The sequence below is a fragment of the Nymphaea colorata genome, chromosome 9 (assembly GCF_008831285.2).
Source record: "Nymphaea colorata isolate Beijing-Zhang1983 chromosome 9, ASM883128v2, whole genome shotgun sequence".
Classification (NCBI taxonomy): domain Eukaryota; kingdom Viridiplantae; phylum Streptophyta; class Magnoliopsida; order Nymphaeales; family Nymphaeaceae; genus Nymphaea; species Nymphaea colorata.
Window position 1 is genome coordinate 11,194,772 of NC_045146.1, and position 21,601 is coordinate 11,216,372.

Here is a 21,601-nt window from a genome sequence, read left to right on the forward strand (position 1 = left end):
TATAGTTAAATTAACTGCATAAATTAATTTGATTTTTTAACTTATATTAATTTAAATTTCCAAATCAAATGGACTTCTGAAATTCCGTGACTAAATTCCGTAACTTTCCAGAAATTGAAAAATTCAACTTGCTAATTCAGATGATAAATAAGAAATAACTAATTCAAATGTATTAAACATATAGCAAGATTATTAAAAATAAGTCAAATGGCATGCAAATATCGAAATACTCATGTTTGTTTTTGTTTTTGGATTGGCAAAGATACTTAGAACTCAGGGAGTTTGAACGACATATTATAAATTTTATTAGTTCGTGGAAAATAGACATAGAAGGACAGTAGTGTAGTGCAAGACTCTATGACAAGCACTGCTGCAAAAAATGCCAATGGATAGATTGAGGGTGTGGAGAGGGAGCTAGATGCTGCGTTCAGCGGTGATTGTCGTCGCCGGTATTATTGGCTAAACCGGTGGCGCGTTCACCGGTATAGAATGATTCCAGCGGTGATTATTGTCACCTGTATAATTCTCTAGCGATGAAAAAAAGCACCGCTAGAGATGCCTACGCCGGTGATAATAATCGCCGGTATAACATTCTATAGCGGTGATACGTTCACCGGTATACATGTGCCACGGAATCTATACCGGTGATTTGCTCACCGTCTTCCCATCTATAGTGGTGATCAGCTCACCGCTAGTTTGATGGATTAAGATGATGAATTTGATTTCTTCATTCTTCGTCCCCTTTTTCTTAGCACTTCTGTGTATGACAAGTGCATAGTAGGGTAAAATATCAGAGTGATGAGAAGGGGTAGGAAAATATCGTGAGTGGGAGAGTCGAGAAGGCGATGTCGGTGCGGGCTGATGATCTTGGCTTAGACCTCCCATGGCTGAGGGGAGGTACATCCACCTCCTCTATCACCAGCAGCTCCACTGGCTTCGAGCACATGGCCCCTGCATTCAGTTTCAGTAGGTGCTGTGTTGACATTAGATTCTTGTGAGAGAGAGATAGAGAGCAAGGGATGCATGTAGTTCATACGAATGGTCTTCCCTTTGGTAGCCATTGTTTATGATTGAAGGCAGGAAGACCAATCTTGCCTTTCTTAAGGTGCAACTTATGTTCATCAACCGATGCCCTCTCATATTCCGATTCCCTAGATAAATCCTTAATTCATTGTTCAACTCTTACTTGATCACATTCCCCTCTTTTGATGTCTTAATGCAGTTGATCAACCCGATTTCCTTCTCATTCCAAGTATACAACATCCTCTGCATCTGACATAGCTCTTTTAGCGGTCTCTTTCAATCGTTCAATTTCCTTGCTTGCTTTCTCTAATTCTAACTGAAGAACATCATCTGTGCTGCTAGCGTTTCTCTTGTACCGCTCTGCGTCAGCCTTTTAAGTTCTCCAATTCTGCTTGAGCTGACGGAAGTTCGTCCTTCACTTGATTAGCTTCCATCGTGACTTCTTTGACTACAATTGCTAGATCGTCCAGAGCCTGCTTGCTCTTCTCTTCCGCTTTCCTCACGAATGAATCTCATCACACCCGCGAGCTTGCTTCTCTGCAAGATCCTCCATGTTTGAAATGGCCACTCCTCTCCATCTCGTGCGAGTGCAAGATCTTTTTGCGCATTTTATAACTCCAACTTGAGTAATTCAATGGTTTCACCCATGTCATGAAGACCAATCTTGCCCTTCTTGACACTTCTATGAGTGTCTTCAAGATCATCGCTGTTTGCCAGACCGATGCCTCCATCGCTTGAATCATCTCCCATAGAGAAGATATTTGAAGCTTAGTTTTCAAGAGACATCTTTGTTCCTCAAGCAGCTTTGTTAATGACTCCATCGATTCAAAGGCTCCATCCTTGGATGCTTTAGCCATCTGAATTTCCCTCTCCAGCTTCTCAATCATCTTCTTACTCTCCAATAACATACTTGATGGCTGGAATTCGGAATCTCTGGTACTATGAAGCCCCAAATTCAGTTTCTCCAGCAATTCTTCCCTTTCTCTTAACATTGACTCAACTTCCTACTGTCAAACCCAACGGCCACAAGCAGAACGTGATTGTTGAATTTTCCAGGAACTGAGATGCATACTGGAATTTCGAAGTCATGATGCTTGGAAATTTTGACTACGGTTGAGAGGAAGAACATCAGCGAGAGAGATAGAGAGAGAGAGAGAGGAGCTGGCCAGAGGCAGGATGGCATAATGATGCTGGCCTTTGTATTGTTTCTTTACCAAAACCCCTTTACTTTTCCGTCTTAGTTGCCAACAGAGCAATCCAACTATCCGGTCTACCTTTCTTCTCCCCCTCTCTCTCAACATATGAAAGGAAGTTCGGACTCTTTGAGCAAATATTCTCAAGCCAGCAGAAACTTGAAGCAACCGTCTTTAAAAGTTTAAGACCAGGTCCATCCTGTTCGACCTTTAAAAGAACGAAAGAGGACATCTATGTGCGTGTCTTTTGAGTCATAGATAGTGTCATTTGCATAGATGATCAGTAGCATACTTTAATGATTCTGAGAACAAATAATATCAATCGGATACAAGCCTCAGTAAATTAATTTATTCAGTAATTTTTGTAAATTATAATCGACCAAGCTCCAATTTGAAAAACAAGACCCTGAAACCTAAAAGCTTTAGGGAGCGTCTGGACAATTCATTGACAAAATGATTTTTTAGAAAACTTGGTCTTGTAAAAATGATTTTTTTAATGAGTTTTAAAAACATAGTTTTTATGTTTGGGTGGACGGACCAAAAAAAGGTAAAAAAAAGGTTTTCTCTGCAAGAAGAACTTTGGGAGAACAGTCCATAAAAACAGGAACCAAGGTTTGGCCTTGTGTCTATCAACTTCACTCAAAAATTAATCATAGGGATGTCAATATATTTGATTTGATCGGACCATTTTGAAAAAATTGAAGTACCAAAAAAAAAATTAATACCTAACTAAGAAATCAAATCAAATGTCGATTTAAGAAATAATAGCTGATTCGGATCTAAATTTGGATTCATATATACATAAATATCCTCGGATTAAGTATAAATAAATATCCATTTGCATTTGGATTGGATCTATAAAAAATATTTATAGTTTTGCCCCAACACCCCCGTCCTCGATGGCGAGTCTCCCTGTTACGCCCGTAAGTTTTAAAAAAGGTTGTGAAATTTAAAACTAAAGTGTGTTTTTGAAACGATACATAGTATTTAGGTCGATTTTGAAAGTTTGGTGAGAGGGAGGTTCATCGAGCCCTACCCGCCTCTTTCCTTCTTCCTAAAATCCAAGAGCACGGACAAACTTTCTGCCCGTTAGAGCATAATTTCTGTTTTTTGTCCTTGAGAAGGCTCGTCTTCCTCTTGCAGAAGCTCTCCGCTCCGCGTGCAGCTGCTCATTCTCGTATCGCACGTCTGCATCAACTCCTCTTCCGCATCTGTGTCGAGGTAAGGCGCAGGCTTGCCTCTTTCTATTGCGTTTTATTTCCAAACAGCCTGTGTTTCCTGTCTGCGTTTCCCCAAATCGCAGCCCTAGTCGTCTTCTTCGCCCTTCGACATAGGGAGGGTTGTTTTAGATCTACTTATGTTTGAAAACGTGTTTAATTGGATCATAAGTTTGCAAAAGGACCTGCTTACGGCATGAATGTTATATGAATATCGGACTTTCACGCGTTGTTGTTCTTCTTTGTTGGTTGCTAAATACTTTTATCTGTTTAGTTATATTTGGGCCTGTCCATTGCCTAGCATTAATGACATTATTGGCTTTTGGTTCAAATTGTATTTGCAAATAATAAAAATTTTACCGTTCCCGAACAATATCTAAGTCTCTTTCTCTCTCTCTTTCTTTGTGTGTGTGTGTGTGTTGTGTGAAGCTTGAGGGTTCGAGGGTCTTGTGTATAGCGTCTATGACTTCCTCCCCCTTTTTTGGTCAAAGCTTGTGAATCCTTTTTCAGCCTTCTTCAACTGTAATTTAGAATCTTAATGTATCACTGAAACATGTATATCTTCTACTTTGCATTGTTTTGTGTTCTGCAACTGTTGGTTTCTTTGTTTGAATCAAAGACATCATCCAATTGACACAAAACAGGGCAAAAATAAGTATCCAGAAACAACGCAAGAAACACTCTGATAAGAATCCTCCGTTTAGGTGATTTGCATCATAATGGAAGTTTTATTTCTGTGAATTAACATAGCATGCAAACTTATAGAGTTCCAAAACCCTATTGTATATAGAACTGCCTCTGATTTTCAGTTAGTTTTGACCATGCTAAAAAACTGAGCTTGCTGAGCAAACTTGCTGTCTTTCCAAAACAGTTGAGACATGCCAAAGCCTTGCTTTAAACTTTTGCGATGCAAACCTGCAGGGAGTAGGGGCCTTTCTTGACCATTTTATTGAACAAAAATTGAAGCTATACACAAACATACGAATACAGCTGAGGTAGAATTACACTCTAGACATACAATGAGTGTACAAAAGTTATACAGCATTAAACCATCAAACACGTGACCCCAACAGGAGAACTAACACACAGCTCCTCGCACCGAAAGAATTATCTTTTCCAAAGTTTGGAGTTCTTCACGTCGGAAGAATAATCTTTTCGGAAGTTTGGAGTGGGATGTTACCATCATCAATTTTGAGTCTACAAGCCATGTTGAAGATATTAGGGAAGAATTTGAGGATCATATTTAGATATTTCCTATAATTCAGCTTTTCTTGTATTTGCAGTTATGACTTGTGACCTATTTTGCTGATGGCTGGTCAAATTTGTCGTGGAAAGGGAAGGCTCAATGAGGCAGCACATTGTTGTAGTTAGGCTTTAGCAGTCGTTGTCTGGTATGCTTTTTTTTCCTTTTCTTCTTCCTTTCCTTCTTCATTGGTGGATTGCACTTGTCTGTTGTCAAAAAATGTTCCCCCTTAGTGCAGCCCCAATTAATTGTCACAGCAACCTTTGGGGGAATATGATGAAGGTTCATGGTCCATTACAAGAAGTGAGTTGCTTTGTTCTTTAAAGAGGAAATTCGTTTTCTATAAATTCTATAGAATGACAATTGTTTGATTTCTTTGCTAATGTACTTTACATTTTCTTTTATTTGTACTATTCTTGCCCTGTGTGCTTGAGTGTTGTGTCTCCATCTTGGGTGCAAGCATTTTGTGTTTTGATCTTCTTGCATGTGATTATACTTTTCTGAATTTTTTGTGATTTTTACTTTCTTTGATAGTTTAATTAGGAAACATTGTTTTTGAGAATTCCGTTCTACTTTGTACAGAAACTGGGCAGAATAAAAAAAACACAAAACAAATACAAAAGTTGTTCAAAAAATTCTGCATTTTGGTTTTCTAAATTCCTCTACTTCTGTAGAGTAAAAAAATCCTTAGTTTTGGTACCATCTCTTTACAATATCATGTCTTTTTAACCCAGATTTATGAACCTGTTAGAACTCGAAAAGTTTGCCTCTATTCTATTTCCGAACACTTTTTTACTTTGCTTTCTGCAGACAGCCCTACATTCAAAGTCTAACAATGCCCAGTCCCGTAGTTGTCATTATCATTTCTCTAATGATTTTACAAAAGCCGCTGCATAGGACTGGTTTATCCTGGGCTTCCTTCATGGAAAGAGAAGAGCTTAACCTAAACCTCTTGCAAAACTTTCAATTAGTTGATGACCTAACATTTATACAGATATGAGAACTCGCCACCCTTAAACCACCCTTTTATGTAGAATATCATACTTTTATGGGAGAATTGGTGAAGTTCGTTCTTCTACCTAGTCTACCCAGTTTGTTTTGCATTTACCCCTCTTTTAGGGAGTAGAGTTCATTCCTCCTGGTGATATACCATTTGATGTCAAGAACTATTTTAAAAGATTTTTTTTTTAATTTTGTTTAAAAACATTTTAAAAATGTCTTCTCTCAAAATGATGTCTTTGCTTTACTCTTAGTATCTTCCTGAGTAGGAGAAAATTTCAAGCTTTTGTTGTCAATCTATGGAAGAGGAAAACTGAAAATTCCTGGATTTGAACAGCAAGGAAAACTCCTATGAAGCTGAGAAAGTCAAGACTAGGAAATGCTATTGACTCTGGTGTTCATACATTTACAAGGATTTAACATGAGATATACTGAGAGAGAAGCCACAATGCTCTGTAAGATCTTGGCAGGTAGCAAAATGAGGGTTGAGAGATTGGCTCGGGGCTTGTGTAGTTGTTCCTCTAAGTTGGTAATCAAGAGTACCGGATAGGCATAAAGCTTATTTATGTCTATTTCGCGAAGATAATGACTTATGAGCCTTTGGCTCGTTGAAAACTCGTAAGATGAAGCGGGTTGGACATGTGACAAAGCTACACATAACCACCAAAGCGGTGGAGCTTCGTAGTAGCCTTTGAGGTGGTGAGTATTCCCTCAAGGTGAAGGTCGGCCTGAAAAAAAAACATCAAAGGAAAAAAAATCAAAAAGGCAAAAAGCTGAATGCCAAAGAAAGAAAGAAAAAAAAAAAGTGTCTGCCAAGAGATGAAAGACATGAAGGCTGAACTCGCAGGAATTGAATGTGACAATCTTTCATGGATGTGCGATTTTGGGTCAATATCTGCTCCTCTTTTTGATTACCTAAGATGTCGAGGATGATTCTTTTATGTTCACATTTTGGAAATTGAAAGATATCCCTTCTAGAGGTTCGACGACATTGATGTGAAATGAATCCTAATTCTTGTATGGTACTATGGGTAAATGAATGACATATTATTTGCACAACACGAGCACTCAATCTTATGAGTTAAATTCATAATTTTGAACTATTTCAAAGTAAAAACTTGACATCTCTTGTTATGTTTTGAGGTTCTAGCATAAGAGGAACTAACCAATCCCCTTTGGTCTTGAAAGGTGTTTGCCATTTCATTAACAAACCACTAGTTCGTTCATGGAATAGATGAAGTCATGAAACTCCTCAAACCTAGTCCACTTATGCTGAATGTGACAAATTGTCCATCTTTTCCTCTGTTTTAGGAGAGGCAGATCATTTGGAACCTGACCCATTATTCCATCTTAACTGTGTGTCTTCAACCCGTTAAAATATCTTCAACCTGTTTTTCAATGACATAACCCATACTTAATGTTGTCATGGAAGATCTCTATCCGTTTTCAAAAGAACCAGTCAATTTTGAACTGACATTTTTAAAAAGTTATATCCTTTGAAGTTGCATGAGTTTTGTTGTTGCTTTCATCTAATATTTGTCTTGGATTGAAATACATGGTCTTGCAAAATGGGGTGGAATTATTCTTCATCATCACCAACTACCCACCCATGCCTTTGCTTCGACAGTTGGGTCCTTCATAGATTTGAGCCAGGTCATTATTCAGTTCTTTCTTCTTTCTTCTTGTGTCATGTTATGAATATTTTGACTAGTATGTGTTTGTTTATTCATAAATCAGACAATATCCTGCATTGGGGAAAAAATATGATATTATTGAATCTTTTCTCATTGATGCTATTTATGTTGTGTCACTCATTTAAGGCTGGCTGTTCAACCTTCTCCTCGTCGATTGAGGCTATTGCTTTTAATCTAGTTCTTCCCCTTCCCATAACCGAGATGTTTTTCCTACATTGGAGGAGAAGGTGGGCTGAGGTTGGTCCAAAATTATATCAGAATGTAAGTTCTTTAGGCGTGAAAATGACACAGCTAAGGCTTATTTTAGAATGTCGTCGAAAGCTTGTTTTTGGATTTGTTGTTGGTCTTGAATTTTTTGATGTTCTTATCCAAATGTTGTTGCTGCAGGAAAGGCCCATGATCTTCAACTAGAAGGTTTTCTGAACTTGGTTGCCTGCCCATGCCTGTGTGGTTGGCGAACCAAGAGCCTCTGATGCCATTCACCATTCAATGACTTGTCTAGAAAAAACAAAATACTTAATACTACCAAAGGAGGTTGTTGAGTTGGTTGAAGTTATCCTTAGCAATGTGTTGTTGATGTACTGAACACGAAATAATGCCTTTTCTTTTTATGTTTGTTGTGGTTTAAAGCATATGTTGCTGGCAACCGAAACTGTTTGATATCGGCATTTCCAATGGGTTAAACACTTGCTGGAAGCTCGAGTCCAGACATAGAATTGAGTTGCAGCTTATGACCAAGAGATTGGAGTAAGGCCGAGAGGTATGCCATGAAACAACTTAGCCGTCAAAGGTGCAAAAGTTACAGCAGTTACTTCTGTTGTATGTACATGCAACAGCAACTAGGCCTTTAAGGTAGTTTTTGAATTAATCTTCATGTACACTTGTCGACAGAGCAAAGTTTGCTGGCCTAACACTTACCATGGGGGAGATGTTGATTGGAGAAAAAAGAGGGATTCCTTCCGACCAACCTCCAAAGTGCGAAAATGAAAAAGAAGAAAGAAAAGGGAGCACCAAGAGTGGGAGGGGGCAAATTTCTCTCCATTGAGCTGAAGGTGATGGAATGATTTTCCTCGAAGCAAACCTCAAAGGTGCTTATAAAAAAAGAAAAGAAAAGAAAAAGAAACATATGGGGGCACCAAGACGGTGAGCTGAAGGTGATGTGTTTTGGATGATCATAAATCTCATTTTGTTCCGTTCTTCTTGGTAGACAATATTTGTGTGTTTTACAATTCACAGGTACACATAAATGCTTTATATTCTCCCTGCTGCCAAGGTGTATGCCTAGCTCTGTCTTCAAACACTGCTTTATAGTGCTCAGATGAGGCCTTCAAGGTACGTGCATCTGCACCATCACAATCATCTCTTTCTTTTGTTTTCTCTGTTCGTGCTTAGCTTTCCGTGTTGTCAAGGTGTATGCCTAGCTCTGTCCTCAAACACATGAAAGCACTAGTTGTGTTGCAAGGTGTATGCCTGTATTCTTGTAATTATTGTTACTGCATAACCTGACCCTGTATCTGTCTTTGGAGTATTTTCCATCTGTTGGCTACACAGTTCTTGGCATTGTTGTTGGTTGTTTTCCATCTGTAAGCATCATGGATGTTGGTTTTATCTGATTTGATAGTAACATGGTATCTGCTCAACATTTGCAAGGGTTTGCAATGATCTGTTACTGTATCTAATTTGCTGACCTCATTATTTCTTGGTATCGTGTTTAGACTGTTTCTATAATGTGAATTTCATATTTAATGCATGACCTTACCATACATCAACTCAGACTTTGTGTACTTCTCTGCATGTTCTGTTTTCCTGGAACCTTCTTCAAGGCACTTAATTATCTAGGTGCCTTGTTTTCCATCCATTTGATTTTTTTTTTTTTGAGCTTGTGGTGTTTTGGGCATGCTTGGTTCTGAATGGACATCAGTATTTGATTATTGTATAGTTCTAATTTTTGTGGACCTCTATTGTTCCAAGTTCCTAACGTCCTTATGTTTTGACTTTTGACAAATTTGGCTTTCATCTGATCCTTTGATTTTGTAGAATTTAAATGTGCCTGAATATTTTGTTGTTACTTTTACTTATACATTCTTCCGTTAGTTTTGAATCTTATTGAATGAGTTGCCTCTGTTAAGAATATCACTTTTCCAAAGATTTGATTTTGTAATAATTTGGAGTGTTCATAATTTGTTAGACATATGTTCAGTTTTTCACAAAGAAAGCCCACAAAATTTCAGGATTTTTTGAGCTTCCAGTCATTTTTGATAGATTTTTAAGCTATTCCCTGTTTTTGATTCTCACGTACCAAAATTTCTGAAAACCAAAATCAATTCTCACTTTATTAATTGTATCTATTTAAGAGATTTTCAATTCTACTTTTTCTGAGTGTTTTGTCAAATTTTATAGTTTTGATTTTATTCTTATATTGAGGAAAATTTCTAGCTAGTAAAGCTCAACCAAAGTTGTGAAGAAAGGGATTAGGAGCATTTTATCATTTCTTTCTGTGCTTCAATGTACGAGTGCACGAAAAAGGACATTTTTTAAGTTGAAGATTCATCTGGAAGCCAACATGAGCCATTAATGGAAGCCAACATGAGCCATTAATCACGTATCTTGTATGACATATGGATGTGTCCAACGTTTTTGTATGCAGTGTATTTTCATACTGAGGAAAATTGCTGGCCAATGAAGCTCAACCAAGAGGTTGTGAAGAAACAGAGCTTCCAACGTTTCATCTTGGTGATGAAGCCTTGAAGCCCATGTCCTCTTGAATAGCCTATTCTCACGTCCTTAATTTGTTAACTTGAACGTGCTCATCTTCTTTGGGCATCCCACGTGAGCCAAGAGTCGTCCTACATTAAGAGATGGATTGTGCGCTGTGGATTGTTCAACAAAGGAGATGAATTGTCAAGCTTCTCCCCAAATACCAAGGTAGAATTGCTGTTTTCTCTATGTAGGAACCTTTCATGCATGCATTGTAGAGTTGATTTATAGCATTGCATTAATTTTAATTTGTTTTACGATTTTCATGCTTCATGTAGAGCATATTTAGCTGAAATTTTGATCCTTTGTTCATCGTAGGATTAGAGTTATGATTTATTATCACTGATTTGTTTGGAAAAGAACAAAAACAACTTAAAATTGCCTTTAGGAACAGTCTGTTTTCATTCGTATTCTTCATTAAAAAGGAAAAAGAATTATTTTTTTTTTCTTGTTTCTAGTTTGTGTTGGATCTTTTCTATGTGTAAAGAACTGTACATATCTGTTTTGGTTTAGCTTTCTAGTATTACTATACATTCTCGCTGCTCCTTCCTTTCTGTCTGAGTGATCAGATTGGCATGGCTGACATTTTCGAGAAGTAACTTAAGGTGTTGATTTCCAAAATATTTTAGCTGATCCCTGCTCCTTTTACTCTACATGCATTGTGCAAAAGGGAAAGATGCGTAAACAACAAACATAAGTTTGAAGTGCTTGGCCTACGACATGAAGTGCATCTGATTCAAACTTGGTAAGGTAGATGGGATATGTCACTTAGTTCCCCATCCAAGCCAGAAAGATCGTTAACTGGTTTTAAATGGTGAGGTTTTTTCTGGGGTATTTTTTGACAAAACTGAAAATCAGGAGGAAATCGTACATAATAGTCATCATCACTAAGAGATGCTATCCAAATTCATACAGTCTAATATTCCTCAATGGATTTATGGCCCAATTGGTGAGCGGCGAAAGGATGGACAAATATCACAAGGGCGAGTGACACACACTATGCCTCATGTCCTGGTGTGAAGCATCATGATCACAAAGTGATTCCATGATGCTAAGAATAGGAATTAAGTTGGAGGAAGCAGGAAATGTGAACATTCCGGATAGATTTTTTTTTTTAAAGCAAGGGAATTATACTGCCTGAGTTTGTTGCCAATCTGAAAAGAAAATGTTCATCATGTGGTTGCTGAAAACACTTATTTGAATGGGTTCCCTTTCCATCCTATCCTTCGATTCTAGGTGTACTCTTTCACGCTTAGCTGATATTGAACCTTCCACAGTTAAATTAGAGAAGATGGTCATGGCTACATATTTCTCTGGTTCTAGTATTCAAAGTGATGTTACGCCTACCTTGTATTTGAAGGATGGTAGTCAGAATCGCTTCCTAGGTTGGCACTTCCTGGGCACATGATGTATATTAACTATTCAACTGCCAGTACATATACAAACAAACCTGCCAGATCTTGCACCTCGCCTTGAGGAAAGCATTTTGAATACGTGGAGGGATGGTAGGAAGGAATTGTTTATGCGACCAGCAGTTACTAATATGTTGGGCATCTGAGAACAAATAAATGGTGGTAATGATTTGGCCTGTGACACTTTGAATCTCAGCACTGAGCCGTGAGGTGGGTATGGGGACACAGTTGCAAATCTTGCAAAGTGGACAAGGGAGATGTAACTGTTGTGCAAGGGCAAGGGCTATCTTTGAGCCTTGGGACGCACATATCATCTGCAATTGCAGCTTCTTCTTTCCAATTTAGTCATGGAATCCTGATGTTGCATTTGTAGGTTCGGAGATTTTGGAGAATGAAGCTCCCAAAAATGATGGATTCAGTTGTAAGCAGCCAAGTTGCAATAAATTTTCACCTGCCTTTTCAGGGATTGATCACCTAGCAAAAGGGGATTCTTAAGCAATTTTCAACCGCCCCTAGTGGCAAAACAGATGCATATGGGCGGTCTTCATATTGGATTGATAAATCTTGCACTAAGTAGTTACGAATTCCAATATCTCCTGCCCACGAACAGTTGCACTCACAAAGCTCAAGTTGAAATTCTTAGAGATTCTGGCAAATAAAGTTGTGGTCAGATTGATATATTGCTCACCTTTTGCTCATGAAAAAGCAAATTTTCAAACAAAATTCATCCACCTAGTTTTATTGTTACATCAAACTATTTTTCCCACAATTAATCCTTGCTGTCTTACTTCACCAATGGATCAAACCTAAGACTCTTTGTTAGAGTATTAAATCATAACCTTCATTTAAATCAATGACAACACCCTGATGCTTGAAGAGGTCCTTGATGAGAAGCAACCATGTGTTTGTACTTCAACCAAAAATGCTTTCTTTGCAGGTTTGAGGGGAATGGAAGAGAGATGGCTAATTAGTTTGGCAGGACACCTTCTCAGTTTAGGAGGTGCAGTTAAGAGCCTTTTTTTTTTTTTTGTGACTTACCTTCCTCTTCTTAACTTCTCTTATGGCAGACTGAATTAGTGGAGTTTGGTTTAGTTTGGGATTAACTTTAGGCCATGCTTGGCTGTGTTTGTATAATGGGGTTTTCTCCATTTTTTGTTTGTGAAGGGTCTACATGGTTAAAGTAACAGGTTAACCGCCAAAAAACTTCCCAAATTTGGGCCCCCCACCCTCTCTCTCTTTTTCTCCATGGTATTGATTTCCCTCTTCAGGTGAGTATTGTTCTGTTGTCATATTCAATTGTTTTTCTTTTCTTTAAAGGGTCCATCAAGGGTGGAAACCTAGTCCTCTTTCCAATATTGTTTTGGATGATCATAAATCTCATTTTGTTCTGTTTTTCTTGGTAGACAATATTTGTGTTTTACAATTCACACATACACATAAAAGATCACGTAATAGTGCTCTAGTTGGCAAAATGCTTTATATTCTCCCTGCTGCCAAAGTGTATGCCTTACTCTGTCTTCAAACACTGCTTTACGGTGCCTAGATGAGACCTTCAAGGTACGTGCATCTGCACCATCACAATCATCTGTTTTGTCAAATTTTATAGTTTTTATTTTATTTTTATATTGAGGAAAATTTCTAGCTAGTGAAGCTCAACCAAACATAAAAGGTTGTGAAGAAAGGGATTTTTTATCATTTCTTTCTATCAATGTACGAGTGCATGAAAAAGGACATTTTTTAAGTTGAAGATTCACCTGATGCGGTTGAAAACAAGTTCTGCTCACTTGTGAATCTGATGCGGTCCTTCTTTTTTCCTAGACATCTCGACTTCTCATCTGTTGTCGCAGAGAGTTGGCCTTTTACGTTTGGAGAAATCTTGTCTCACATTCATTTCTCCAGAGCTTCCAACATCTCATCTTGGTGTTGAAGCCTTGAAGGCCATGTCCTCTTGAATAGCCTCTTAATTTCTTAACTTGAACATGCTCATCTTCTTTCTGCATCCCACGTGAGCCAAGAGTCGTCCTACATTAAGAGATGGATTGTGGCTGCGCATTGTTCAACAAAGGAGATCAATTGTCAAGCTTCTCCCCAAATACCAACGTAGAATTGCTCTATGTAGGATCCTTTCATGCATGCATTGTAGAGAAGCGTTGATTTATTGCGTTGTATTAATTTTGATTTGTTTTGCTATTTTCATGCTTCATGTATAGCATATTTAGCTGAACTTTTGATCATTTCATCATCTTAGGATTAGAGTTATGATTAATTATTACTAATTTGTTTGAAAAAGAACAAAAAAGACTTAAAATTGCCTTTAGGAACTGGCTGTTTTCATTCCTATTCTTCATAAAAAAGGAAAAAAAATTGTTCTTTTTTATGTGTAAAGAATTGTACATTCTGTTTCTAGTTTCTGGGTGGCGTAGGATGGTTTGCTGTCTTGGGGTCCCCTATTTATTTTAGCAAATGTAACTGCACAAAAATTGAGGAATGTACTATACATTATACCTGCTCCTTTCTTTCTGTCTGAGTGATGAGATTGGCATGGCTGACATTTTCGAGGAATAACCTAAGGTGTTGATTTCTGAAATATTGTTTCTGAAAAATGGTGCACGATCTATTTTTGCTACATGCATTGAGCGAAAGGGAACGATGTAAACAAACGTAAGTTTGAATTCACTCAGTTGTTTCTCCAAGCTGTCTACATTTGGTGAGCCATGCAGATTTCTCCAAACTGTCTGCATTTGGTGAGCCATGCAGATGTTGTAAACAATTAAGGTCTCGGGCTTCAGTATTGCCGAAATAGCACTGCATGTTAAAGGAGTGCTTGCGCTTGGCCTACGAATGAAGTGCATCTGATTCAAACTTGGTAAGGTAGATGGGATACGTCACTAGTTCACCATCCATAGCCAGAATAGAAAGATCGTTAACAGGTGAGGTTTTTTCTGGGGTATTTTTTGACAAAACTGAAAACCACGAGGAAATCTTGAAAAGAGTTTGACATTTTTTTTTCAAAAAGATGAGGTCTAAAAAAAAAAAGATAAATGAAAAAACTAACCGGAAAACGTAAAAAATATTGAGGCAACGTTAATTGCTAGTGTGCATTTCCACTTGTTTAATATTGAGGCAACGTTAATTGCTAGGCACTTATGGGCTTCCCTCGATTGACAATGAAAAATAAATATTACGACATGGCATCTTGGTAAATCTAGAATATATAAACATTTCAAGAAAACCCTGAAAATGGTTTTACACCTCCTAAAGGGTCCATCCAAGGGTGGAAGCCTAGTCCTCTTTTCAATATTGTTTTGGAAGATCATAATCTCATTTTGTTCTGTTCTTCTTGGTAGACAATATTTGTGTGTTTTACAATTCACACATACACGTAAAAGATCACGTAATAGTGCTCTAGTTGGCAAAATGCTTTATATTCTCCCTGCTGCCGTGGTGTATGCCTAGCTCTGTCTTCAAACATTGCTTTATGGTGCGCAGATGAGGCCTTCAAGGTACGTGCATCTGCACCATCACAATCATCTCTTTCTTTTGTTTTCTCTGTTCGTGCTTAGCTTTCCTTGTTGCCAAGGTGTTTGCCTAGCTCTGTCCTCAAACACTTGAAAGCACTAGTTGTATTGCAAGTTGTATGCCTATATATAGAGCCTAGATGTGGTCTCTCTGTTCAAGCTTACCTTTTTTTTTCTAATTCTAGTGGTGGGACGTATCGATGTATGCCTTGTGCGATAAAATTGAATTTGGATTTCATTCTTGGTGATGTGTGAAAGTTAGCCCGCAAAATTTTGGGAGTTTTTGAACTTCGTTTCATTTTTGATAGATTTTTAAGCTATTCCCTGTTTTTGATTCTCACGAACCAAAATTCTGAAAAACAAAATCAATTCTCACTTTTTTAATTCTATCTATTAAAGAGATTTTCAATGCTACTTTTTCTGAGTGTTTTGTCAAATTTTATAGTTTTTATTTTATTTTTATATTGAGGAAAATTTCTAGCTAGTGAAGCTCAACCAAACATAAAAGGTTGTGAAGAAAGGGATTGGGAGCATTTTATCATTTCTTTCGATCAATGTACGAGTGCATGAGAAAGGACATTTTTTAAGTTGAAGATTCACCTAATTCTTTCTATCAAAGAGATTTTCAATTCTACTTTTTCTGAGTGTTTTGTCAAATTTTATAGTTGTTTTTTCATTTTTATATTGAGGAAAGTTTCTAGCTAAGGAAGCTCAACCAAACATGAAAAGTTGTGAAGAAGGGGATTAGGAGCATCTGCTTCAATGTACGAGTGCATGAAAAAGGACATTTTTTAAGTTGAAGATTCATCTGGAAGCCAACCTGGGCCATTAATCATGTATCTTGTATGACATATGGATGTGTCCGACATTTCTGTTTGCACTGTATTTTCATACTACTGAGGAAAATTGCTGGCAATGAAGCTCAACCAAGAGGTTGTGAAGAAATGGATTAGGAGCATTTTATCATTTCTTCCTGTGTATTGTTCCTGTTGCAGTTGCTTTGCTGGAGGTACCGTTGAAATTTCCAGGAATACGGAAGGTATCTGAATATGTAGGTGGCCAGTTTATTCCTCTTGGTGGTATTTCTTACTACTTACAGCACCATCGAGGTGATTATTTTTCTTATTCATTTCCTTGCATTTAAATGATGTATCTTGGTGCTGTTTTACCTATTTTTTTCCAAGCAATATTATGCTTTTTCTCCTCTTCTCATTACATAATTTGTCTACAAATCTGATAACTTGAAGATGTATTGCAGCCTTGCAGCCTGGCAGATATGGCAGCCAATCCATTCCGTGCTCTTTTCTTTATTGCTTTTATGATATTAGCATGTGCACTGTTCTCAAAGACTTGGATAGAAGTATTTGGTTTATCTTCTAGGGATGTTGGCAAAGCAGTTGATGGTAAAGATTTTTTTTTTTTTGATATTTCTGATTTATGCCAGCTTTTATATATTCTCCAATGAGCCTTTTCTTTTGTTTGTTTGCTTGTTTTTTTCTTGCTTTGTGGGTTAGGGGTACATACGGGCTTGGGTTTGTTAGGTGAGGTCTTGAACTCTTGAATGCCTCCAACATCTCATCTTGGTGAAGCCTTGAAGCCCATGTCCTCTTGAATAGCCTATTCTCACGTCCATAATTTCTTAACTTGAACATGCTCATCTTCTTTGGGCATCCCACGTTAGCCAAGAGTCGTCCTACATTAAGAGATGGATTGTCAGCGGCGGATTGTTCAACAAAGGAGATGAATTGTCAAGCTTCTCCCCAAATACCAAGGTAGAATTGCTGTCTTCTCTATGCAGGAACCTTTCATGCATGCATTGTAGAGAAGTGTTGATTTATAGAATTGCATTAATTTTAGTTTGTTTTGCCATTTTCATTCTTCATCTATAGCATATTTAGCTGAATTTTTTATCCTTTGTTCATCGTAGGATTAGAGTTATGATTTATTATCACTGATTTGTTTGAAAAAGAACAAGAAAAACTTAAAATTGCCTTTAGGAACAGACTGTTTTCATTCGTATTCTTCATCAAAATGGAAAAAGAATTGTTTTTTTTTTTCTTGTTTCTAGTTTGTGTTGGATCTTTTTTATGTGTAAATAATTGTACATATCTGTTTTGGTTTAGCTTTCAAGTATAGGTGGTTCTGTTTGTAATTTCTGGGCCGCCGTAGGATGGTTTGCTGTCTTGGGGTCCCCTATTTATTTTAGCAAATGTAACTGACAAAAATTGAGGAATGTACCATACATTCTCTCTGCTCCTTCCTTTCTGTCTGAGTGATCAGATTGGCATGGCTGACATTTTCGAGAAATAACTTAAGGTGTTGATTTCCAAAATATTGTTTCTGAAAAATGGTGCACGATCTATTTTAGCTGATCCCTGCTCCTTTTATTCTACATGCATTGATGAACAGCCAATCTTTTTGATAAACTGAAAAATGTGTGTGTGTGTGTATTGGATTGAGTGCCAGCCAATCTTGTTGATGGACAGCCTATGCTAATCTACGTTAGTATTCATATTTTCTATTTGCTCATGTTGTGAAAAGTGAAACCATGCGCATGCATAGTTTGTATAAATAGAACTCATTTACATTCTAATTTCCAAGGTCTGCTATTTTTGATCATTTATTTGTCTTGATCTAAACCAAAAAATGTAGATCCTCGCGTGTGACCATAAGCTGGTCATGGTACAGAGCATGCCCCAGAAGGTAACTATTTGAGCAGCAATATTTGGTGTAGATCCAGAATCGTTAGCTCTTCTTGATTTTGATTTTTCTGCAAAACTCAAACAAAAACGATGTCACTAAAAGATTAAAAGTAAATCAGATAAAGTCGAAAACTTTGAAACCAGCAACCCCCACTTAAATGTTAACAAACAATGAGTAGTCTAGAAATGGATCTAATCGGTTTCAAAAATAGAGTTGTGGGATGTATCGGTTTCAAGAACGGAGTTGTGTGAGGTGTACCGGTTTCAAGAAGCTGGTTGTGAGATGTATCGGTTTTGATTTATCCTAACGTTGATTATAGTTAAATTTAACTGCATAAATTAATTTGATTTTTTAACTTATATTAATTTAAATTTCCAAATCAAATGGACTTCTGAAATTCCGTGACTAAATTCCGTAACTTTCCAGAAATTGAAAAATTCAACTTGCTAATTCAGATGATAAATAAGAAATAACTAATTCAAATGTATTAAACATATAGCAAGATTATTAAAAATAAGTCAAATGGCATGCAAATATCGAAATACTCATGTTTGTTTTTGTTTTTTGGATTGGCAAAGATACTTAGAACTCAGGGAGTTTGAACGACATATTATAAATTTTATTAGTTCGTGGAAAATAGACATAGAAGGACAGTAGTGTAGTGCAAGACTCTATGACAAGCACTGCTGCAAAAAATGCCAATGGATAGATTGAGGGTGTGGGGAGGGAGCTAGATGCTGCGTTCAGCGGTGATTGTTGTCGCCGGTATTATTGGCTAAACCGGTGGCATGTTCACCGGTATAGAATGATTCCAGCGGTGATTATTGTCACCTGTATAATTCTCTAGCGATGAAAAAAAGCACCGCTAGAGATGCCTACGCCGGTGATAATAATCGCCGGTATAACATTCTATAGCGGTGATACGTTCACCGGTATACATGTGCCACGGAATCTATACCGGTGATTTTGCTCACCGTCTTCCATCTATAGTGGTGATCAGCTCACCGCTAGTTTGATGGATTAAGATGATGAATTTGATTTCTTCATTCTTCGTCCCCTTTTCTTAGCACTTCTGTGTATGACAAGTGCATAGTAGGGTAAAATATCAGAGTGATGAGAAGGGGTAGGAAAATATCGTGAGTGGGAGAGTCGAGAAGGCGATGTCGGTGCGGGCTGATGATCTTGGCTTAGACCTCCCATGGCTGAGGGGAGGTACATCCACCTCCTCTATCACCAGCAGCTCCACTGGCTTCGAGCACATGGCCCCTGCATTCAGTTTCAGTAGGTGCTGTGTTGACATTAGATTCTTGTGAGAGAGAGATAGAGAGCAAGGGATGCATGTAGTTCATACGAATGGTCTTCCCTTTGGTAGCCATTGTTTATGATTGAAGGCAGGAAGACCAATCTTGCCTTTCTTAAGGTGCAACTTTATGTTCATCAACCGATGCCCTCTCATATTCCGATTCCCTAGATAAATCCTTAATTCATTGTTCAACTCTTACTTGATCACATTCCCCTCTTTTGATGTCTTAATGCAGTTGATCAACCCGATTTCCTTCTCATTCCAAGTATAACAACATCCTCTGCATCTGACATAGCTCTTTTAGCGGTCTCTTTCAATCGTTCAATTTCCTTGCTTGCTTTCTCTAATTCTAACTGAAGAACATCATCTGTGCTGCTAGCGTTTCTCTTGTACCGCTCTGCGTCAGCCTTTTAAGTTCTCCAATTCTGCTTGAGCTGACGGAAGTTCGTCCTTCACTTGATTAGCTTCCATCGTGACTTCTTTGACTACAATTGCTAGATCGTCCAGAGCCTGCTTGCTCTTCTCTTCCGCTTTCCTCACGAATGAATCTCATCACACCGCGAGCTTGCTTCTTCTGCAAGATCCTCCATGTTTGAAATGGCCAACTCCTCTCCATCTCGTGCGAGTGCAAGATCTTTTTGCGCATTTTATAACTCCAACTTGAGTAATTCAATGGTTTCACCCATGTCATGAAGACCAATCTTGCCCTTCTTGACACTTCTATGAGTGTCTTCAAGATCATCGCTGTTTGCCAGACCGATGCCTCCATCGCTTGAATCATCTCCCATAGAGAAGATATTTGAAGCTTAGTTTCTTCAAGAGACATCTTTGTTTCCTCAAGCAGCTTTGTTAATGACTCCATCGATTCAAGGCTCCATCCTTGGATGCTTTAGCCATCTGAATTTCCCTCTCCAGCTTCTCAATCATCTTCTTACTCTCCAATAACATACTTGATGGCTGGAATTCGGAATCTCTGGTACTATGAAGCCCCAAATTCAGTTTCTCCAGCAATTCTTCCCTTTCTCTTAACATTGACTCAACTTCCTACTGTCAAACCCAACGGCCACAAGCAGAACGTGATTGTTGAATTTTCCAGAAACTGAGATGCATACTGGAATTTCGAAGTCATGATGCTTGGAAATTTTGACTACGGTTGAGAGGAAGAACATCAGCGAGAGAGATAGAGAGAGAGAGAGAGGAGCTGGCCAGAGGCAGGATGGCATAATGATGCTGGCCTTTGTATTGTTTCTTTACCAAAACCCCTTTACTTTTCCGTCTTAGTTGCCAACAGAGCAATCCAACTATCCGGTCTACCTTTCTTCTCCCCCTCTCTCTCAACATATGAAAGGAAGTTCGGACTCTTTGAGCAAATATTCTCAAGCCAGCAGAAACTTGAAGCAACCGTCTTTAAAAGTTTAAGACCAGGTCCATCCTGTTCGACCTTTAAAAGAACGAAAGAGGACATCTATGTGCGTGTCTTTTGAGTCATAGATAGTGTCATTTGCATAGATGATCAGTAGCATACTTTAATGATTCTGAGAACAAATAATATCAATCGGATACAAGCCTCAGTAAATTAATTTATTCAGTAATTTTTGTAAATTATAATCGACCAAGCTCCAATTTGAAAAACAAGACCCTGAAACCTAAAAGCTTTAGGGAGCGTCTGGACAATTCATTGACAAAATGATTTTTTAGAAAACTTGGACTTGTAAAAATGATTTTTTAATGAGTTTTAAAAACATAGTTTTTATGTTTGGGTGGACGGACCAAAAAAAGGTAAAAAAAAGGTTTTCTCTGCAAGAAGGACCTTGGTTCTAAGACAGGAACCAAGGTTTGGCCTTGTGTCTATCAACTTCATTGAAAAATTAATCATAGGGATGTCAATATATTTGATTTGATCGGACCATTTTGAAAAAATTGAAGTACCAAAAAAAAAATTAATACCTAACTAAGAAATCAAATCAAATGTCGATTTAAGAAATAATAGCTGATTCGGATCTAAATTTGAATTCATATATACATAAATATCCTCGGATTAAGTATAAATAAATATCCATTTGCATTTGGATTGGATCTATAAAAAATATTTATAGTTTTGCCCCAACACCCCCGTCCTCGATGGCGAGTCTCCCTGTTACGCCCGTAAGTTTTAAAAAAGGTTGTGAAATTTAAAACTAAAGTGTGTTTTTGAAACGCTACATAGTATTTAGGTGGATTTTGAAAGTTTGGTGAGAGGGGAGGTTCATCGAGCCCTACCCGCCTCTTTCCTTCTTCCTAAAATCCAAGAGCACGGACAAACTTTCTGCCCGTTAGAGCATAATTTCTGTTTTTTGTCCTTGAGAAGGCTCGTCTTCCTCTTGCGGAAGCTCTCCGCTCCGCATGCAGCTGCTCATTCTCGTATCGCACGTCTGCATCAACTCCTCTTCCGCATCTCTGTCGAGGTAAGGCGCAGGCTTGCCTCTTTCTATTGCGTTTTATTTCCAAACAGCCTGTGTTTCCTGTCTGCGTTTCCCCAAATCGCAGCCCTAGTCGTCTT

General features: G+C 37.9%; 2 long non-coding RNA genes across 8 annotated transcripts in view; both read left to right on the forward strand.

The window, feature by feature from the left end:
- Positions 1-3,324: 3,324 nt before the first annotated feature.
- The window catches only part of LOC116261320 (uncharacterized), a 40,950-nt gene continuing 22,673 nt past the window's right edge, over positions 3,325-21,601 (forward strand). For 5 of the 7 annotated variants that reach the window (XR_007574191.1, XR_004174267.2, XR_007574192.1 and 2 more), the window contains exon 1: positions 21,376-21,506. This is a non-coding gene — a long non-coding RNA (uncharacterized LOC116261320). Of the gene's footprint in view, positions 3,438-4,716; positions 4,825-4,914; positions 4,980-21,375; positions 21,507-21,601 lie in introns of those variants that run through there. The other 2 variants (XR_007574195.1, XR_007574196.1) reach the window with 2 other exon arrangements.
- On the forward strand, positions 7,998-10,268 carry LOC116261433 (uncharacterized). The gene is made up of 4 exons (XR_007574198.1): positions 7,998-8,129; positions 8,261-8,523; positions 8,606-8,701; positions 10,017-10,268. It is a non-coding gene; the product is annotated as an uncharacterized LOC116261433 (long non-coding RNA).